The sequence below is a fragment of the Leopardus geoffroyi genome, chromosome A1 (genome assembly GCF_018350155.1).
Source record: "Leopardus geoffroyi isolate Oge1 chromosome A1, O.geoffroyi_Oge1_pat1.0, whole genome shotgun sequence".
NCBI classification, from domain to species: domain Eukaryota; kingdom Metazoa; phylum Chordata; class Mammalia; order Carnivora; family Felidae; genus Leopardus; species Leopardus geoffroyi.
In genome coordinates, this window is record NC_059326.1 from 27,064,722 (window position 1) to 27,086,091 (window position 21,370).

The 21,370-nt window shown below is 42.2% G+C and overlaps 1 protein-coding gene and 1 long non-coding RNA gene across 12 annotated transcripts in view; one reads left to right on the top strand and one right to left on the bottom strand.

The window, feature by feature from the left end:
- ENOX1 (ecto-NOX disulfide-thiol exchanger 1) overlaps window positions 1-21,370 on the top strand; it is a 557,584-nt gene that overhangs the window by 107,007 nt on the left and 429,207 nt on the right. For 9 of the 11 annotated variants that reach the window (XM_045477335.1, XM_045477409.1, XM_045477389.1 and 6 more), the window contains exon 3: window positions 9,517-9,582. The exons of the other annotated variants lie outside the window; for them this stretch is intronic. The gene's annotated coding sequence lies outside the window, so the exon portion shown is untranslated. The remainder of the gene's footprint in view (window positions 1-9,516; window positions 9,583-21,370) is intronic. 11 annotated transcript variants of the gene reach the window in all.
- On the bottom strand, window positions 6,896-12,874 carry LOC123597922. Its single transcript, XR_006712307.1, has 3 exons — window positions 12,397-12,874; window positions 12,053-12,122; window positions 6,896-7,059 (listed from the first exon to the last, which is right to left on the bottom strand). It is a non-coding gene; the product is annotated as an uncharacterized LOC123597922 (long non-coding RNA).

Consider the following 21,370-nt stretch of genomic DNA (forward strand, 5'->3'; position numbering starts at 1 on the left):
TTGGTTTCTCATCCATTGCTTTTTTCTAGTCACTCACTCCTAGTGGTGTGTTTGTCTGTACTCCCCAGGGCTCCATCTTGGTCATGGGCTTAGGCTCTCACTAGGAGCAGGCTCTCTGAGTCAGGTTCCTATGAATTACTCCCAGTTTGTCCTGACTCTTGCTCTCTGTCTTTCCTGAACTCTCTTTGCAAACCTCAATTACCATCCTACCAAAAAAAAAAACAAAACCTAACGATATGAGAAGATGGTGTGTCCAAGCAATAAAAAGCATTCCATAGGGCAGAATGGACAGGAATAGATAAGGCCTGGGTGGAAGAGCTTGATGTGAATGGAACCTTGGTGAGAGCCTGCAGGGAGTTTCAGAGTGAGCCACCTGAGTGTTTATCTAACAACAGGACAAGTGTCCACTGTCCTTTTGTGTGTGCTGACAGCATATCCCTTGTATACCTTCATGAAAGCATTTGGTAAGAAAATCAGTGCCAGAGGAGAGTGATTCCCGTCTTTATATATGATTTTAGCCCCGAAAAATGATATTCTAAATCTCCAGTTTGGAGGATGGAGGCGTAACTGACCAAGCTTCTCAAACTCTTTCTTCCGAATCCCCGTCTTTGGGTGGTCTCGGTCTAGTTATCGTGACTACCGCTAACTGTGGCCCTGTTGTCCATCAGTGGGGCTATGCGTGCTCTGCTGGGGTCCTTTGGAAAAACATGATTAGAGAAAAGCAGTAGAGAGGAAGTCTACAAACCAACAAGAAAACAAACAACCCACATTCAGTAGGAACAGAGAATGTATGACTCACAGGGACAAACACAGAAGCAGACACCCCCTCACTGTTTCCCTTTCAGACTTCAAAATGTTGTGAGGTGGGAGTCCTCACAGCTTCTGAGGGAGAGCCTGGCAGAGTGAAGCCTATTTTTAAAACTTGTATAGGTAGGATGCAGACTCAACAGCGTGTCCAGGCCTCCCAGTCCTGCCCCTTGTGTTTGTCTTCTTTAAATACGATCTGAATTATTTTAGTGATAATTCCACCTGGCTGAATTTCTCTCTTTTAAGTGATGTTTCAAAAAACCAGACCTGTCAGCAGTTTGGTTCTATCATTTTTGTTTTCCTTTTTCCTAATATTTGTTTGGGCTTTCGGTGCTTTTTGAGAAACCTAAAGACTAAGAGAGGAATCCCAGATGAAGTATATAAGGAGGTGCTGCTCTGCCAGTGAGTCATGGGCACATGGGCTTCTTCCATTGATGAGCAAGCTCCATCTGCGTCACCCTTAGGAGGGTTTCTGAAGAGCTTGTGCACGGGGGACCTTGTTGTTTGTAGTTAAAATGTCCATTTAGGGGCACCTGGGTGGCTCAATTGGTTGAGCATCTGACTTCAGCTCAGGTCATGATGAAGCGGTTCATGGGTTCCAGCCCTGCATCGGGCTCTGTGCTGATGGCTCAGAGCCTGGAGCCTGCTTCGGATTCTATGTCTCCCTCTCTCTCTCTCTCTCTGCCCTCTCTCTTTCTCTCTCTCTCTCTCTCTCTCTCTCTCAAAAATGAAAAAATCATTAAAAAATTAAAAAATAAAATGTCCATTTAAAAAAATCTGTGTCACATTTTAGTTTAGGGTTTGATTTGCTCTATGTAAGGTTTGCTTTCATGTTAACTGATTTTTTTTTTTAGTTTTGTCAGTCACATTTTATAGAGTATTTAAATAGCGTCTAGACAGGATGAGCTAAAGGAAATGCAGCAGTAGCACCCCACCCTTATCCAGAATGTGTGTGCTCACATTGAGAGCAGCGCTCACAGGGCTCCTTGCACATTCTAGAGGATCCCCAGAAGAGTGTGATATATGTATGGTGTCATCTCCTGTGAGGGAACCTGGTTCCTAGCGTTAGCTCTGCCGGTCAGTTGCTGTGTGACCTTCAGCAAGACCCTTCACCTCATTTGCCCTCAGCTTTCTTGCAAGTTAATGGAAATAACACCAATAATAATCTTTCTCTTTCTTCCTTGAAAGATTGCTGAAATAATTGTAAATTTGCTTTGAGTTGCAAAAACCATTTACTAAGCATTATATGTATTCATGTATATCCAAATGGATATATGTGAGTGTGTGTGTGTCCATGGATCGCACATGCATACATTTGCTATTCACATTAAGGCAGGAATCAAGCAAGCAGAACTTGAGTTCTTCGGGGGACGCAGGCACTCTCGCTGCTTCCATATGTCTGCCACACGGCACGTGGCACCTTGTGTGGTCTTCGTAGGTCGTTCCCCAGGGATCTTCTGCATCTCGGTAAGTTCCGTCTCCTCCTCTTCAGCAATCGTCTTTGATTTCTCTTCCCCCCACACCCCCCATATCCAGTCTATCTGTCGCCAATCCTGTCAGCTTTTTTTTTCAAATGTATCTCAAACCCACCCACCTCTCCCACCCTTTTCCAGACCACCATCATCAGCCTCCGTTGACCGCCTCTCTGTAATGCATTTTCCACATGGTAGCCAGAGTGACCTTTCACAAATGTAAAACACATTAAAACGAGCCCTGCTTAAAACTAGCCGGTGGCTCCTGGTGCTTTTAGCATGAAATTCAAACTCCCAACCGTGATCAACTTGGCTCACCTTCATGCCGTTCCTCTCTGCCTCGTTCACCAGACTCTGGTGAAGCTGAACTCCTTCAGCACACCATACTCTTTCTTACCTTAAGGATTTTTAAAATCAGACTTTTTGTAGAGCAGGTTTGGGCTCACAGCAAAACTGAGCAGAAGGTACAGAGAATTCTCCTGTCTCTCCTCTCTCCCCTGCCCCCTACCCCATCCGCATGGGCAGGCGCTTCCCCTGTGGATGTCCCACACGGGAGTGACGCTTCTTACAGCCGATGCTCCTGCACTGACACATCTTTATCACCCAGAGCCCATAGTTTACTTTAGGGTTCACTCTTTTTTTTTTTTTTTTAATTTTTTTTTTTCAACGTTTATTTATTTTTGGGACAGAGAGAGACAGAGCATGAACGGGGGAGGGGCAGAGAGAGAGGGAGACACAGAATCGGAAACAGGCTCCAGGCTCTGAGCCATCAGCCCAGAGCCTGACGCGGGGCTCGAACTCACGGACCGCGAGATCGTGACCTGGTTGAAGTCGGACGCCCAACCGACTGCGCCACCCAGGCGCCACTGGGGTTCACTCTTAATGTTGTACATTTTATGGCTTTTGACAATGATACAATGTCATATATCTGCCATCATATAGTATTGTACAGAACAGTTTCACTGTGTAAAAATCCTCTGTACTCTGCCTGTTCATCCCTCCCTCTCCCCAACCCCTGGCAACCACTGATCTTTTGACAGTCTCCACCATAGTTTTGCCTTTTCCAGATGTCATACAGTTGGAATTAGACGGTCTGTAGCCTTTTCAGATTATCTTCTTTCACTTACTAGCATGCATTTCAGCTTTCTCTCTGTCTTTTCATGACCTTAAGGATTTGCTGTAGCTTTTGGCTCTGCGTGGCTTTTCCTGTCCACCCTATTTAACTAGCCTCTCTTATCATACTGCCCTGTTGTATGCTCTTCATAGCACTCATTCCCTTCTAACATGTTCTTTCTGTTTACTGCCTGTCTCTCCAGCTACATCTTAAGCTCTGTGAGAGTGGAGGTCTTGTCTGCCTTATTCCTGACTCTATCCCCGGTACCTGGACTAGTCCTTCATCCACAGTAGGTGTTCGGTAAATGTGACGAATGACCTGGGTATTAAGACCCTTTAGCTTTACTCTTCTCTTCCACCCGGTTTTGAAGGTGACAAACTCTTTCATTTACGCTGCTTCGGGTTTTGTTCGGAAGAAGAGGCAGACATCCATGTTAAGTCACTGAGTCTGAGAATTATTTCTTGTTCACCTTTGGCTTCTGAAGCTTTCTTGGTTGTCTGCTGAATTTAATGGGTCTCCAGGCGAGTAGCAGTTGGTAGCCTTGGTGGGAATCAGTCACATCGCAAGAGAGAACAGAGGCAGTAGAAAATGATTAAGGGAAAAGAGCAGAAAAGTATGATTTAACATTTATTGAGTCACACATTGTAGTCAAAGCTGTGTATAACATAAAAGCGAATTAGGAGACGAGTCAGATATAAAATGAGTGAGCACACACAAGCACACAAATACTGCAGAGAGGAGGGTATTTCTTCAGATGCCTTCCCTCATTTACCAAACTGTAGTCTTATCAAAATATATAGGCTGGTTCAGGAGGGAAATAATGCATCCAGTGCTTGTGGCCCAGTCATGCCCTATGGGGCACAGACAGGCCTGCAATTTCATTACTGCTTTTTAAAGAAACTTTCTCTAAGGCTAACAGACTTTCTGGGGAGGCCAAAGCAAGTGAAGCTGAGTTTAATGTTCTCATTAAAATGTTAAAGAGGCTTTATTCATGAGCGACCAAAGCTGTAATTGCTTTATCCTCGTAAACTATGAAAATATGTGGTGATCTCTTACAGAGGCATCCACCCAGTCCCCTCTGTCTGGAAGGTCTGTTTAACGGAGGGCTTGGCTGGATCAAGGAAGGGACTGAGATTTCCCGGATTATATCCCTCAGGGACCTAGTGGAAGTGGTGGCAAGGGATACTCCTTCACTGATCTATTTTCATTCTGTAGCTCTTTTTTTTTTTAATTTTTTTTAAATGTCTATTCATGTCTGAGACAGAGAGAGACTGAGCATGAGTGGGGGAGGGGCAGAGAGAGAGGGGGACACAGAATCCGAAGGAGGCTCCAGGCTCTGAGCTGTCAGCACAGAGCCCCACGCGGGGCTCGAACTCACAGACTGCGAGATCATGACCTGAGCCGAAGTCAGATGCTTAACCAATTGAGCCACCCAGGCGCCCCTATAGCTCTTGTTTTGTATGCACTAATTGACTACTGGATCTGAAGTTCAGATCTGGAAATGACAGACGAACGCATATACAGGCACATGCACACAAATGTTGTGGAAGGGAGTGGTTTTTTATTGTTCCCATAAGCACTAGCTTATTGAGATGAGAATGGAAGAGATCCAGAAATGTTGAGGTATTAGTGAAATTGAACGGAGAATTTATGTTGAAAAGGTGTCATGTGAATCACAGGGGAGAAGGCACTGAGAACTGGCTTCAGGAGGTATCAGATCCTTTGCCATTCTTAATGCCCCAGTGCAAAAACATAGCTGTAGAACTTTAGGTAGTGAGTACAGATGGCAAATACAGCTATTTTTTTCTTTCTGGAAATGCTTGTCATACTGTATGGATATGACTGAAAAAGTAAAGCTGGGATTCTTGCACGGCGAGGAAACCATATTGTTGGAAAGCTCAAAATGAAATTTAGGAGGTAAAAAAGAGTTAAAACATGCTGTCTATTCTTCAACTCCCTATTATTAGAAAACCCTATTTGTTGAATGGTAACAAATCGGGGTCTCATGATATGCAGATGTGGTAAGGTAAGTAATATCTAGGGAGTGTTTAAAATTTTTTTTTCCCACTGATGGGTCAGGTAGATGTTTTACTCTGGGTCAGATTTAAATTAAAATACATGTGTCCTAGAGCTGTCAACGTTTTTTTCTTCAAGGGGTCAAATCGTTCTCTTCAGATGAGAGTGCAGGGCATTTGTTAAAAGCCATTCAAGTCTGAGGGAGCAGTGGAGTTGAAATCACAGGGGGTTCTTCCTATGTGATAGATTAGATAGGTTTCTGAGCAGTTCTTTTCTGGAGGGGTGATCATCTCAGCCTGATGATGTTAATGGTGTTCATGTTAAAAAGAACCTCTTACAGTTTTTGAACATAAAGAAAGTGAATTCCAACTTCTGGAATGCTGTTGATTGTGTGTAATGAAATACATTTTTAAAAACCTATTAAGAGATTCAGAACAAGATGTAACAAATTGCCACTGCGGACCGGGCCAGCTCTGCCTCTCGCTCCTGCTTGATTGATGGGGCGTGACTTACAGTCTCTGTTTTGGGGAATCACTAATGTGGTCCCTGCATTCTGAGGCGAATCCAGGGAGATGGGGACTCTGTAGGTTCTGTTTAGGCATAGTTCAGCTTGTCATGTCTCCTTTTCCCCTTATCCAAGGTAGGATCACAATCTACAGTGGACCCATTCTGGAGCTTTCTTGGCTTGCCTAGAAGATCTTAGGGGGATTGTGCCCAGGTCTTCACTCCCTAGTGTCACACAGAAACTGCTGAAGAAGTGTAATGGTATGATGAGACCATCAGAAATAAAAAAAAATAAAAAATAAATAAAAAAAAAAAGGTGTGTATCATGGGAACAAATGGAAGGATTGACTAATTTCTCCCCAGCTAACTGTATTTTTTTTTTTTTTGAGAACTTTTGTCTGTTTTTTAGAGTTTTTATTTCTGCTCACTTGCTATTAGAAAGTTGGTTGTCACATTGGGCTCTTCTGTGTCCCCATCCAACCAGCCCCTCTTCCTTTTTACTAGATCTTGGAGGTGAGTTACATCCAAGATCCTATGTCGACCATAGGATTAGATGACAAGGCCAAAAACCTCAGGGAGTTTTCCAAAATGCTTTCGTGTATGACAGTGTTTTCCTCCAGCTACTTAGTTCTGTTGTGTCTTACTTAGGCTTATATTGATTGGTCAGTTGGTTATTTGATTAATTTACTCATTCATCCATCAAATATTTTGAGAGCGTATACTATATGTGAGGGGCATATGCTACATCTAGGGAATGGGATAAAAGACTGGGATTTGTCTACAAAGTTTTGCTGATAGTTCACAGGGGTGGAAAATAGAGTGCAATGCCCAAAGAAAACTAAATTGCTTTTCTGCAAATCAAAGAGTATGTGTGCAATTGCCATATCAACAGCCTACTCTGTGGCATTCTCTGTAAGCGCGTTTCATGTGGGAAGTGGTACCAGACATTTTCTATATTACAACAATCTTCATATATTTATTAAGCTGTAACTTGTAAGGCTTCCCGATGGGGTGTTAAATGAGCCTTGTTGCGTGCTGCATTGTGTCTTTGTCAAGAAGCACTCAGTTAACTCTGACCTGTGTCATTCATCTTCCTTGGGCTGGTAATGAGGCACATTTCAGTCATTCCAGGAGGCTTTAGGGCATCTGCACAAGGAGAAGACTAATGAAAAGGTTGGATTTATGGGGGGTTGGAAGGAATGCACTTAAGGAAAACCAGGATAGAATGAAACCCTTTTGCCTAGTGTGTTTGATATCTTTGTACCCATTCAGCACAGCAGTAGAATAATCCAGAATTGTTCTACATTTTAAAACCTAAGAAAATGCTAGATTACTATGTTTTTAAAGCATTTTTTTCTTCTCAACTGTTCACCTGGCATGTTAGGAGAATCTGGAAACTCTAAGTATAGCAGTGGAACAGTAGAGGCAGCCAACAGGTTCTGTCATTTCTAAGGTGTATGCTTGGGAGAATTGGCCACAGACTGATAACAGAGATTGACTCTAGGAGAGGAAAGAGAGAGGAGGGAAATAGAAGTGTGGGGATATTAGCGGAGCAAAGGGAAGAGAGATCAAGGGAAGAGAGAAGAAAGATGTTCTGTTGTCCTTGCTCCTGCCCCTTATCTCCTTCTCACAAAATACGGGTGTGAAAAAGCCGGCGGATTGAAAGGAAAAAGATGAGAGTTGAATTAGAGACCAGTGGGCTCCTAGAGGTACTAAGGGAGAAGGAAAATGAATGAGAGAAATCACAAGAATAAGTGAGAGGGAAGGGGGCAGGATAAGAACTATTTAAATGCAGGGAGAAGAGACAGGCAAAGAGAGGGGTGTGCACACGGTGGTCACACTGAGACCCTCGATTGCTGCCAGCAGTGCACCTGCCAAATAGCCAGTGTCCCTCACCTAAGACATTTTACTGACTTTTGTATTCAGTTTAATGCAATTCTCTTTATGGTCCCCAAATTGCTGGTTGCGGTTTCGTTGACACTCTCTGTGATCAAATGGCAAATGTGGAGGCACTGTTCTGTTATCCCTGCCCCCTTGCAGTGTTCCGCAGACTTCCACGTTAGTGCTTCTTGTATTTGATGTTTGCCATTCCTCCTTGTCTACAGGTAGGAGAGTTGAAAGGGAAAAAATATTCCTAAGGCTGCCACATTTATAGCTCATGCATACAAATATTCAAAGCAGTTGAACAAAAGCTATAAAACCAGAGTCAATTTTTTTTTTTAAGTAAGGTAGTTGACTCTTTCATTGCTGGTACAGGGACTTGCCCTAACCTAACATCACACTCGCTATGCCTACAGGTGGGCCGCTTCTTGAAAAAATGTTCATCTTTGTTTGTTTGTTTGTTTTTCAAAGCTCAGCACAGGAAGCTGCTTTGATATTCCAGATCTGGGTCAGGTGCTTTCCAAGTGTGTACCAGTGCCCAACTCCGTACCCTTCTTTCCTGTGCTGACCTTTCCCTGTTAGACCTATAACTCTGTGTTGTAATCTCTATCCTTCTACTAGACTTTGGGCTCTTTGCACAACATTAGTTATTGTGAATTACCTAAGTAGATATTCACTAACTGGTTATAGAATGAATGCATGGCCTATGATGCTGGTCTTTTGAGTATAAAGCAAAATCCTTCTAGAATTATGCTATGCTTTTAGGTATCAGTTTACAATCAGCCTACGTGTTCTGGAAAAGAAAAGGTGATTTAGGCAGCAGGAGGGGGTTTCTGGGGAGTTTAGTAAGTCCCCAGATTCTCGCAACTATAGTAAAGGGATTGTGATTTCATTAACTCCTGGCCACCGGAGGACAGTCTTGAAGTTTCAGGCAACTTCCTTCTTGTGATTCTAGTAATCATAGGCCAGATGTACTTCAGAACCATGCTTCTCAGACTTTAATGTGCATGGGAATCAGCTGAGGTTCTTGTTAAAATGCAGATTTTATTCCAGTAGGTTTCAAGTGGGTTCTCAGGGACAGCATTTCAGGCTCTTGGGTGATGCTGAGGTTGCTGCTCTATGGATCTGACTTGAGTAAGAGGACTTCAAAATATTTTCTAGAAAATAAAGTTGGGATTTATTCTATGAAAAGATCTAGATGCATTTTTATAGTTTTTACAACAACAGATTTTCTTAGAGACAACTTAAAAGTATTTGTTATTTTATCTTAGAAATTTGTAAGAGGTCTTTCCCACACTTAAAAAATAGTAATCTTATACTGATCAGCCACCCAAACTGGTTTTGAATGATAGTTCCCTTAACTAACATACAGCTTTATTCATTTAGGCTTTCTTAGATTTGGGAGGCCCTGGCTCTAGCATTGGCCCTGATGCAGCTACTTTGGCAACAAGGACTACTTTCAGAGCAGAAATATTCTCTGGAAGATTGACAGTTCATAGGCTGTGTTTCTGTTAAGACCTTCACATTTATTGATCGTTACCAGGTTAGCACCATGCAGAGACCTTCTCCAAGGGCAGTCAGTTGGAATGGCTAGAAATGCAAAAGGGCAGTGTTCAGCTTGAACTTTGCAAGTGAAACCTTGCATCTGCTTACATGTGTTCAAACAGCTCTCTGAATTTGATGTTTAGAGTTTCTTCTAACAAGGCGGCCTTTATTTTACAGGTCCTTTGCAGCCAGCATGATATCATCTCTATAAGACATGGAGGAGAGAGAGCTCACCATGCTCAGGTAAAGGGACGGTGTGGCCAGGGAGCAACAAGTAGGACTAAGGACAGTTTGTTTGTCACTGTAGGAGAGGTGATTCAGCTTAATTATACCATTGACGTCATTCTCTTACGTGTGTTTTACTCACGTCTGCCTGGGGTGCAGAGGGCCTGTTCTGGGTGAGCTCAGTGAACTAACATGAATTGGGGGAACATCTACAAAGTACCTACAACAGGGCCTCTGTAAACAGCCTGTGGGGAAACAGGACTAGTCACGGGAAATCTCCTTCCATTTTTTACAGAGTCAACATAGAATTATTGTTCATCTTACTAGAATTATTCATCAACATAGAATTATTGTTCATCATACTATTGTTCATCCTTATTACCCTATCAGAAGGCTTTCATCTTTTCGACATGTATGTAAATATGTGAATATTGAAACTCTTCTAATTAAAGTCTTATCTCTGTCCCCTTATCTGGAGTTGCTGTTCTAAATATCCTTTGCATCTTCCTTTTAAATAAATGCATGTCTCACAACTTTGATTTGCCCAAATAGGTCACCAAGATTAATTTTCCATTAACCTTTATTGCTTCTGTTTCTTTCTAATCATCTTTTTAGAGGATTAAAGAGTTCCCATTGGGTCAGCCTTCATATAGGATATAAATCATCTTTTTCTTTGACGGCCTTTATGGAACTGCTGTGGAAGGTGGTGATCTTTGGTCTACTTCCCCCTGTAACTGAGTCAAAGCATCTGTAGAAAGACCCACATGGAGAGTTCTGTTGACTGACAATTTCTTCATTGGCCTCCCTTCTTTTGTGACCCAAGTGATATTAGTTACCTCTGGTGGAAACTAACAAAGTAGCTAATAAACTATGTGGCCTAAACAACACACACTTACACTCTTACAGTTCTGGAGGCCAGAAGTGTGAAATCAAGGTCTCGGTGAGGTTGGTTTCTTCTAAGAGCTGTGAGGGAGAATGTCTTCCATGCCTGTCTCCTAGCTTCTGGTAACCTCAAGTGTTTCTGGTGTATAGATGGCCATCCTTCTCCCTGTGTGTTCACATTGCCTTCCTTCTACGTGTGTCTATCCCTTGTTCAAATTTCCCCTTTTTAGAAGGATACCTTTCATACTGGATGAGGGACTGCTTTAATGACTTCATCATAACCTGACCATCTTCAGAGGTTCTACTTCTAAATCAGGTCACGTTTATGTGCATGAGAGATAAGGACTTCAATAGCATTTTGGAGCACACATTTCAAAACCCATCACACTGTCAAAGGGATGGAGACTCCATTTGTTTTGGCATCCCTTCAAGAAACTAGCACACTGCCTGTTGCTTAATATTGGTTGGATGAGTGAAGGACAAAGACCATAAAGGCCCCGGTCAAATTTAAGTTAAGAAATAAAGCGCAAGGATCAGAGGTGGATGGGCATTATGCTGACCCTTGGCCTCAGTGCGTGCTTGCTTTCAGGACATTCCAAGTTAAGCAACATCACGGATGTGCTGAGGTTTTTCCTTTAAAAGTGATAGCAAATAACAGTTCTTACAAAATAGAGCCCTCGGTGATGCATGGCTCAAGGGGCGCCTGGGTGGCGCAGTCGGTTAAGCGTCCGACTTCAGCCAGGTCACGATCTCGCGGTCCGTGAGTTCGAGCCCCGCGTCGGGCTCTGGGCTGATGGCTCAGAGCCTGGAGCCTGTTTCCAATTCTGTGTCTCCCTCTCTCTCTGCCCCTCCCCCGTTCATGCTCTGTCTCTCTCTGTCCCAAAAATAATAATAAATAAACGTTGAAAAAAAAAAAAAACAAGCAAAAAAAAACAAAATAGAGCCCTCGGTGTAAGCAACTCATGCTTTGTCATTTCAGGCCGAACTGCCAATTTACATGCTGCCTCTGTCAGCACGTGGAGATATCCTTCCCGCTAATTCAATACCGTTTAAATCATACTTAGTCGGGCTCTTCTTCCTTCCAGTCGCTTTGCCTTGCGCTTATTAAACGTAACGTTGTGTTCCCTAGCGCTAATCCATAAAGGCTATGCTAAGACACATCTGCTCTTGTTGTGTCAGCTGCCCCCTGTATGCTTCCTTAGCTCAAAATGATTAAAAGTTATCTTTTGAGTGTTTGGATTGGAGTGTGGATCAAATATGAGGATCCTGGTCTCCAGGTATCACTTAAATGACCCGTTCTTTAGAGCTGTTTCTTTAGAAAGCCCCTTTTTCCTGTAAGGGAAGAGCTTTCTGGCCATGTCTACCTTACTTCCAGGAAAGGATTACTTTTTATACCCGAAGGAAGCCTCCTGCGGAGAGAAGCCAAAGGCCAGTGAGGGATTTCCACCTGGGGGTGAAGTAAGCAAGTGTGGGAGCCTGAGAATTGATGTCAGCCCCTGGGGTAGTGTTACTTGTTGGCAGGCCAAGGTCTAGGAATGACTGAGTGCCTCAGGCCCTGGCCTTCCCTGAGGACTGCACAGCAGGTGGGCTGGAATAATTTACTTACAATCTTCTCAATCCTTTGGATGCTTTGATGTTCCTGGGGGTGGGGCCGCAGTCTGAGTGGTAGCATTGGCCTAGACAGCATGGATTTATAAGTTGATGACAGGCAGTAGAAAACGGAAAGGAAAATAAACATTCATTTTACCATTTTTCACACCGACATTAGTCCGAAGAAAATTGGTAAATCAAATGACAAATATTTATGGAGTGTGTGATCCATGTAGGCATGGTTCTACCAGATGCTGTATACGGATGTGTAACTTCATCCTGGCACCTGCGCTGCTTACCTGGCTTTTCCATTTTGTTCAGGAGCCTACTACCTTTGATTAGAGGCCTTCTATCACTTACCATGAGAGTGTCTACAGGGCTTCGTTAAAATGAAGACAACTGGCGGGCTCAGTTGGTAGAGCGTGCGACTCTTGATCTCGCAGTCCTGGGTTTGAGCCCCACGTTGGGCGTAGAGCTCACTAAAAAATGAAAACGACCAATTTGTATTGTTACACAGCGATCGATTCAGAGTGATGATGGAGTCGCCCTTTTGATGTGGAAATGGTGGGGTTCAGAGCAAATGGTCAAGGAAGAATTCTTGAGATGTCTTTGGTGCAAAAGGTGGTTGGCCCACGGGCAAAGAGAGCTAGCTGTACTGGGGGTGTGAGGAGTGGCTGATTATATAGTTGGAAGTTGGGAGGGGGTTAGGGATAGCGTAAGTCTCTAAGGACATTTGGGAGCAAAGTTTCCAGGAGCTTGAGGGGGCTAGCTATTGTTAGGAAAAGGCCATTTATTACTGTCTAATAAAACCATAGTCATGAGACCCTTCAGATGTATATCAGGGGGCCATACTCTTGGAGGATGATTGCTAACATATATCTTGGGGGGTAGAGATAAAGGAACTTTCCAAAGGAATTTTTACATGTTAAAGAAGACTTACAGGATCCTGGAGGTTGTGATTATGTTTAAGCTAAATTTGCCTTTTGCCCTTAGCAAAGTATTAATAGCAAGGCAGTTGAGGTCCTAGAGGAAGGTCACTCTGCCTGTCTCAAGGACTTGTCAATGTAAGTTGTAAGGAAATTTCACTTTTTTTTCTTTTGCCTCTGTTCCCCACATCACTTTGGCAATTACGTGTAGAGTTCAGTGAGCGATTGCGTTTTGGTCATTAAACTGTCCTTAAATATCTTGCTGTGTACTCTAAAGTATGCGCTACTACAGTTAGAACATTCTAATAAATCCTATTTTAATAGTTAGGTCATTTTATGTGTGCCTAATACTTCTCTACTATTAAAGAGAAAATAAATGAGAAATAAAACCTTAAGTGCGTTGAAAACTAAAAATGAATTTATTGTTGCTGAGTCTTTTTCCCACTTCCATTTTGCGTTCTCCACTTTCACTAATCTTAGATTTTTGAAAATTCACATGTAATAGTTTTATGGAATTGGCAAAAATACATTCATTGTTAAACTCTGATTTTCAAAAAAGGGAAAATAATTTTCACGTCCTTTTAGTTGATAATTAACGTGGTAGTTTTTTTTTATACCTCTGAGATTAGAGTGTTATTTATGATACATGGGAAATATTCTAATTAAAGAAATTATACTTTGAATCAAGACTCTATCAAACTTCCACAGAAAATGTTTGCACATGAGTAATTTAAAATAGGAATCTTAGTGTTTGTTCTGTCTGGGTTCTTCTCTGCCTCTCTCTCCTGATGGTTCCTTCTTTGTTTCTTTTAAACCCATGAGTTTTTGTTCAGTGTTTTTAAGCTGATAAAGTGTAAGCAATGAAGAAGGGCATTGTGCCCCTGGCAGAGAACTCGGAAGCTTGGTGTCCTCCTCCTTATTTTGCTCACCCTACATTTAGTCATCACTAAGCTCTGTCAGGTTTCTAGAATTCTTTCATATTTTGACTTTCCTTTTCCTTTACGTCTATGGACATCCCTTTCCAGGCTTTTCTTTCATTTTGTTTGTTTCTTTCATTTTGTTCATACAGCCATTCATTCATTCATTCATTCTTTCATTCGTTGTCCTTTGTACGTGTGCCAAAAATTGCTCTGGCGATAGCATCAAGGGTATTATAATTAGGAGATTATCCTGCAAAAGTCGTTGCTCTGATGGGGCTCCATGGTAAGTATAGATTGCACATGGGAAGAGGAGCAACCGATTTGGCTTGGGCCAGTCCAGAAATACTCTAGAGAGAAATCGGCCTTCGGGTGGAGATTGGAACGAGTAGAACATTGCCAGATGGACTAGTGTGGTGGAGAGAAAGCGTTTCAAAGGAGACAGAGGACGGGTGGCTTCGCACAGAGCTGTGCTGGGCAGAGTGTGTGCTCCTTGCCATTTGGGTGTAGATGGAGCATGAGGTGGGACAGAGGATGCGAGGCTAGACAGGGAGGCAGGAACCACACCTAGAAGGTCCCCTTAACATGTTGCTGAGCCTGCCTTCCTGTCTCATGTCTACAAGTTGCAGTTGCCTTCAGTTCATTGTGCACATGGTGATGAGGCTGACCTCGTGTTAAGAAGTGCTTATCTCCTGCCCAGCTCCTGCCTGGTCTCCTTGCTTCCCAAGGGAAGCCCAGCCTTCCTAACTGGTCATTTGGGGATCTCAGCCATTTCTCTCTTTTATTTACTCTGAAAACCCTTGACCCCAGCTAGATTTGCTGCCTTGCTTTGCACACAGTTTGTCCCTTTTTCTTCCAAGCTTCCCTTTTCAAAATCCACCCATACTCCACAATCCCACTCAAATTCACATCCTTTGTATGAAAATTTTCTCCACTCATATGCAATTTTACCCCCTCTGAACTCCAGGGGAACTTTTGAGGGACTCTTCCCATCACAATTTCATATGCTTCTTTATATCTCCCATGTTACTTATAATACTTTCAGAGAACCATTGCGTGGTGCAGGGAAGGGCCACCTGCCTATTACATAACCCTGTCTACGCCCAAAGAGCAACTTCTTGCATAGAGCAGGCATCGCATTGATGTTTGTTAAAAGAGTAGAGAGAAACAGAGTTCCTTTAATTTGTAAGGCTCTTACAGAGGTGGAACTGAGGGATTGATTAATTGTCATATGAAAGAGGCAGTGGTTAATGTAATGTCCAGATGAAACTCTCGCAGGGCAGAATAATTGTTGGTGGAAGGCAGAAGGATTCCATTCAACACAAAGCAGAATATGTATAGAAAAGAAACACGTTCTGGAGACTAGGGCTTAGACACGGGAAGAAGAAACTCAGAAAGCCATTAAGCCATATGTGAGTGGTCTTGACAGTGAATGACAAATGACCTAACAGGTAAAAGCACCTATATTGCATTAAGATGCTCTGCATCTTTATATGAGATGGCCTCTGGAAGACCTGATTCAATTTAAGACTCCTCAGTTGCAGATCTGGAGACAATCACAAATTCAGAAATATATTTATGAATGTCTGTTGCCACTGAGCTCAAAAGACCATAATCCTATTACTTGTGATTTTGAAAAGGGTAAACATGAATAACTGAAAGGAGATATTGATTAAAGAAGTAATATGAACAGGAATAATGGAATTAAAGTAATTGAGGCAATATTGGGCCTAATGGACCTTGTTCTCTTAATGCCTTTCTTCTGCTCTTTGTATTGAGTTGGCCCTAAAGTCGATTGGACCATGTGCACAGAAAGAGAAGGACGTAATGGAAGAGTTAGTATTGGTGTCTATAAAAAAATCAATCTGTTGTTCTTACAGAAGAACATCAGTCAGTCTGCGAAATCGATTAATTGGATTTTTTTTTACATTTGGCTTATAAGATAATGAGACACATGACGGGAAAAGACTACATGCCTTGCACATAGTAGATACTCAGTAAATGTTTCTTGAATTAAAAACCAACGGGTACCATGGGTTTAGTTTACAAATAACTTCAGCGTAAGCCCTTTTGTCAGTAGTAATTCAGTCCGTCGTTCCTTTGGCTTGACTATCCGTGGTACTGTAAATTTGGATTCCTCAGTTTCCTAGGATCTCTGAAGTGAGTTCTCTCACATTTCTACTGCCAAGCCGTCCAGGCCAGCTTCATTTAATCGGGGATCTCTGCATGTCTTAGGGTCCGAGTTATTTTCTGTGGCTAGACTTTCTGCCCCATCGTGCCCTGGCAGTTTACATTTTTTCACACATCATTTTGATGAAGTTACTCCCTGTTCAGTGTCTCCGAGTTCATTGCTCACTCAGACTTCAGCACCTCTCATCCACACTTGCCTTCCCACCACCTCCTACCCGGATCCGACGGGGAGGACAGTTTTGTTTTCACTTTCGAACATGGGCAGTCTTCTCCTTGTTGGAGTCCTTCCTCTCATAGCTATATACATCCAATTAAGAGTCAGTTCTGCCTCAGGCAATAGTTATATTCTTTCAAACTGTGGATTACCGAAACCTGTTATGAAGACAATGATTTCAGTGGGATAAATGGCGTTAGAGACTACAGACTTGCAGGTGCACGGCCACAAAGTTATTTTACCTACAGTTATTTCAGTAATAATGGTGTTTTCAATCTGTGTTAAGTCTGTAACTTCAAAACCAGTAGGTCACTGAAAAAAAGTACAATGTTTTACTATATCTCTTTTTACAAGTATGCAGTGCACTAAACCGGTACTTAAAAAAAAATTATTTCAAATCTTTATGAGCCACTATGGTGACAAACAGAGAAAAAAAAAGACTTAAAGCCGCTGTATTGTAAGCAGAAGAGCTTCTTTTTTCCCTTATGCCAGCAGCCTTAGTCGGCAAAAATAAATCTCATTGTTCAATCAATTGATCACTTTATATTTCATACACATTATGCAAACTCCACAGAAGAAATGTTTTTAACGTTTATTTTTCAAAGCTGTGTCTTAGCTCTTTTTCCTCCATTGGGCGTGACACTTGCTATTCGATTCTTTTGCCTGGCAGCTTTTTTCCCTCTGAATACTCTCTTTCTGGCTAATTATCAATTCCAGGATCTCTTTAGTAGTTCATGTTTTTGAGAATTCTTACAGGTGTTCTGAAATAGGGGCATACTTTTATGCCCAATACATACAGTGCCCAATACATTGTTAGAACAGTGAGAAGCATTAGTTTATAAGAGCAGGCAATTATCAAATTCAGTTCCACCTACACCCCAGTTGCTATTTTTCCTACCTCCTGTTCCTCCTGAACATCGAACCTTACTGTCTTAACGGTGAAGAAAAATTGAGTAATGCCCGTTTCAGCATGAAAAAATGAGGAGTGGCTGACAGTTTTCAGGTTAAAGATGAGTACATGTTTTAGTTCCTGGCCCTTCCTGAAACTCCATTAAAATGACTTTTAAGGGATTTTTTTTTTTAAGGCACACACCCATAAGAACAAAGAAATGAGGTTAACAGCCACACCATTTGGGAATCTGGGATACAGATGGATGAATGTTAGCATATAGAGCAGGCCTGAGAAAGCAGAATTTTAATCTGGCAGGGGAGAAAGGAAGAAGAAGCCCAGTTTACACCAATGAAACCTGCAAAAGCTCAGGAATTTTGAGCAACAAGAACCCTCTGGAAATGGGAGTGAAGAAAGGGTTAACCTTAGGAGTGTTCCGCTGAAAGTTTAGATCTGCTCTCAAACTGTACACATGTAGATAACTGTCCCTCTTCCCCTCCAACAGAGCAATGGAGATTTTTTTCTTTTAATGTAGAAATGATAAAATAGGTTTCTGGGTTAGCAGATATCAGGGAAAGTTAAAAGTGGTATTATATAGTCTTGAAATCAGGGAAATTGCATTGACTTACCAAATCCTGAGAACCACAGCAGCTACCCTCTTATGCCCCTTAACCCGAGAGCAGGCAGGATGATACCCTACCTGAAGGAGGCTCCAAGAGACTTCCTTGGTGTTGTGACCTAAAAATAAAACTCAAGGATACTGATATCAAGCATTCCCCTGAAGAAGAGGCCTAACTAGAACAATCCTAAAATAAATCCCAAATCAACAACCCATCCTCTCCAACCTTACTGTTGGCTTTCTAGTTCCCCGCTTCTAAATATCAGCACACAGCCAAGGATCGTCAGATATTTAAGAAAAGTATTATAAGAGATAGAAACTAAAACGTGCAAACATTAAAAAAAGCATCTTGGAGAAAACAGGACCTTTTCAGGAAGAAGAAATCTTAAAAAAGAAATCATCTGTATCTACAGAGAGATAAAGTGTGGTATTGAAGCCACGAAAGAGAATAGAATTTATAAGGGTTAGAAGACCAAGGTAAGCAAATTCTAGGATGTGGAGTAATAAGAATAGAAAATAATACAAAAAGATAGAAAATGTATAGGATTGCTTCATGAAGTCCAGTGGCTAAAAATAGTAACCCAAGATTGAGAGATTATAGCAAACAGAGGACAGAAAACCATCCAAGAAATAATTTAACAAAATTTCCCACAACCAGGGCACCTGGGTGGCTCAGAAGGTTAAGCATCTGACTTGATTTCGGCTCAAATCACGATCCCATGGTTGTGAGGTCGAGTCCCACATTGGGTTTGTGCTCAGCATGGAGCCTACTTAAGACTCTCTCTCCCTCTCCTTCTGCTCCTCCCCAACGTGCATTCTCTGTCTCTCTCAAATTTTTTTTTTCCTCACAATCAAAGATAGAAGTTTCCAAGTAAAATATTACCAATACATTCTCGTGAAACTTTACAAAATTACGGTACGCTCTAATAAATGACAGGGTAAGCCCATAAAAACACCCAGGATCCCAGAGACAGGACCAACACAAGAGCCAGGAGTGTGGCAGGACTAGTGATCCTCTCATGTAATTTTGGGATAGGTAGAGGGGTTCAGGAGAGACTTCTTCAAGATGGAGAAACTGATAAGACACCCGCTGTGTGTGTGTGTGGAGAGGAAAGTTGGAAGTCTAGGGGAGGAGTTGGGGATAACCTCATGATAAGTATATAGGAAACTAACCCAAATTAAATGTAACAGTGATTAACTCCAGGAAAGACAAAAATTAAGTAGAAAAGGAAATGTCATCACGGCATATTACACAATTCAATGACTAATAGTGTCTCCATGGCAATAATGATATGAAAATTGATATTCAAGCTAATCAAAATTGTGGTAGAAATCTGAGAGGAGGGGAACACGGGGCATGTATATGTGTGTGAAAGAACACTTACCCTCATCTTCCTCCCTGGTAAACCAACGGGTAGTGCCTAAAATGGGAAAACCAAGAAGTGGTACCATAAGCATGTTATTGAAATCAGTTGTCAATGTTGCCTCATTATAGCACACACAGAAACTGATTACTTAATGATGCCGCAAGCTCAGGACATCCATTTGGAGAACACTGCATGGATAAGAAACTTCCAAATAGAACCTTTTCACATTTTCTAATGAGAAACCCGAGCTTGCTTTCATGACCGTTACTTTTTGAATATTGCTTTTATTATATGCCTGGGAAAGCTAAATGCACTTCTTTATCAAGATTTCAGTGATTCTCTAAATTCTTGTTAGTCACTATCAAATACTCTACAGGTAGTGATTTAGAAAATTTCAAACCACTTCACCACTCTTGCGAATTTTACGAAAGTTCAAAATTTTTAAAAGTCAACAGCTTCGATCCTTTTTTTTTTTTTTTAACCGCAGAAGTGCAACACTCTGACATTCCCCATCTGAAGAGAGCAAAAATGATGAAGCTCTACATGGTAAAATACGTGTTTATTGTTACAGTAGGCATCCCATAGGTAGCTTGGTGGCCAACGAAAGTGCACATTAGCCCCACATGGAAAGAAGCAGCTGCAACCCTTTAGGAGAGAATTTGGGGAGCTGCCAGCTGTAGCTTTGCCCACCAGGTCCCCTTCCCAAACTCTTCCCAAGCTCTCAAATACCCAACAGCATCTTCAAGGGCCACTTCTCCACGAAGGGAAGGGGTGCCTCTTGCAGCAGCCTGTTGAAGCGGGGATCCACGGACGTGTTTAACGTCTCTCTCAGTTGAGCAGGGAGCACTGTGCCTTTGGACTCTGGCAAAGCTGATGGCCAGTGGTCATCTGTCCCCGGGTGCCAGTTACCCAGACCCTACCTGGTGCCCTGGGGCTGAGGTATGTCAGTACCTCGTGACAAACATGGCACCCGCTCGTAGCAGAGCAGAATGTCAAAACCTGCCACCGGTTGGAAAGCACCGACTTCCAGATGTGGAAGCAGAGTCCACAATAACTACTTAGAGAGCTGAAGGCACCTCGGAGGCGCTTACAGTTGAAACTGTTATGAATAAATTGGTACAAATACAAACTACCTTAAAAAGAAAAATCTCTCATGTGTTCCTATTAGAACTTCCAGACCTTTTGTCTTTTTTTTTTTTTTTTTTTTTTTTGAAGGAGAGAGAGACAGAGCATGAGTGGGGGAGGAGCAGAGAGAGAGGGAGACACAGAATTCGAAGCAGGCTCCAGGCTCTGAGCTGTCAGCACAGAGCCCAATGCGGGGCTCGAACTCACAAACTGTGAGATCATGACCCGAGCTGAAGTCGGACACCCAACTGACTGAGCCACCCAGGCGCCCCCAGACCTTTTGTCTTATCGAGGCACTGAGGAGAACTGCTTTCAACTCTGTTTTCTTGAGATGAGATGATGAAATGTATACAGCTGTGGAACATGGTATGCTTTTAAACTCAGAAGCTACTCAGTTTGCGGGTTGTCTGTATGCTGTGTGTATAGACCATTTTGTCTATACCATTAAGATAAGGGAAAAAACAGTACATCTGAAGACAGCAAACTTCATGTTATTAATAAAAGAAAAAAAAAGAAGTTGAAATTAATGGGGAATACAGCTTGTGTTTTGAATCTTCACTTAATTGTTTTCCTGCTGTCCCTTTAACATGCTCCTGGGAAAGTTAGCACAAATGTTTTAGGGGAAGAGTTGGGAAATGGACAGCCACTCTTTCACTAAATTAGCTGGAAAAGAAGAAAGGCACTTGAGAATACGTAGTGGAGAGCTCCCCTTCCTAATGCAGAGGGGACGGAGAGTGTGGTCCATTTGGTGCCTTCCATAGTCAAGGCTGAAATTGGAAACAATGGCCCTTTAATTCGCTGCTCAGTTAATGGGCCTGCTGATTTACTCTCATTTTTTAGACATCTAATATGTCCTTAAAACCCTCTCAAGGGTTTTATACTTTTAGCCTGAGGTCTCTGTGCTTCATTTTTCCTTTTGTTCTTCAGACACTCTCATTGCCTCTCTCTGTTTCATCTTCTGAGAGGTTCAGAATAATGCATGGTGTGAGCTGAATAATTGGGATGAAGCTTGTGACATGTCTTGATGATGTTAAGCCACTCAAAATCCTAGGAAATAGTCCCAGCTTGCATTAGCAGTAGATTAATT